Source organism: Ascaphus truei, chromosome 7 (genome assembly GCF_040206685.1).
Source record: "Ascaphus truei isolate aAscTru1 chromosome 7, aAscTru1.hap1, whole genome shotgun sequence".
Taxonomy (NCBI): Eukaryota; Metazoa; Chordata; class Amphibia; order Anura; family Ascaphidae; genus Ascaphus; species Ascaphus truei.
The window spans coordinates 79,217,848-79,218,412 of NC_134489.1; positions in this window are offsets into that span (position 1 = coordinate 79,217,848).

Sequence of the window (565 nt, forward strand, 5' to 3'; positions counted from 1 at the left end):
TCTCCCATAAAAGTGTAATTATGCAATTTAGGAGTGCTGCCTGTGGACATGTACAAGTTTTTATGGATACACAAGCCCCTTAACAATTTGTATTGTATTTTATTTTTCTATGAGGGAAATATATATATTTATTTTCCTGTTGTGCTTGCTGTTATGTATGTGATTAGTTGTTCATTTTATTCTTTGATATGTTATTACATTTAGCAATCATAATTAAAAATAGAATAACATTAGATAGTAAAAATAGATATCCAGATACCTTGTGAAAACCCTAAAAATGTTTAATCTATGGTGTACGACCCCTTTAACATGTAGGTGTCTAGTTACTAAATGGTGCTATGCCATAAGACACCAGTTGAATGGGTTGTAAACTGTCTTTTGGTGCTGGAAGATGTCTGTAAAAATAAGACCAAATTCCTTCTTTTAGTCCATTCAAAAAAACAAAACAAACAAGTACAGGAAAGCTAAAGTGTACTTAGAGATGTAGAATAGATACTGTAGACAGGTAGCAATACATTGAATTACTGTATATACTGTTGAAGCACAATTCTATAAAATACAGATA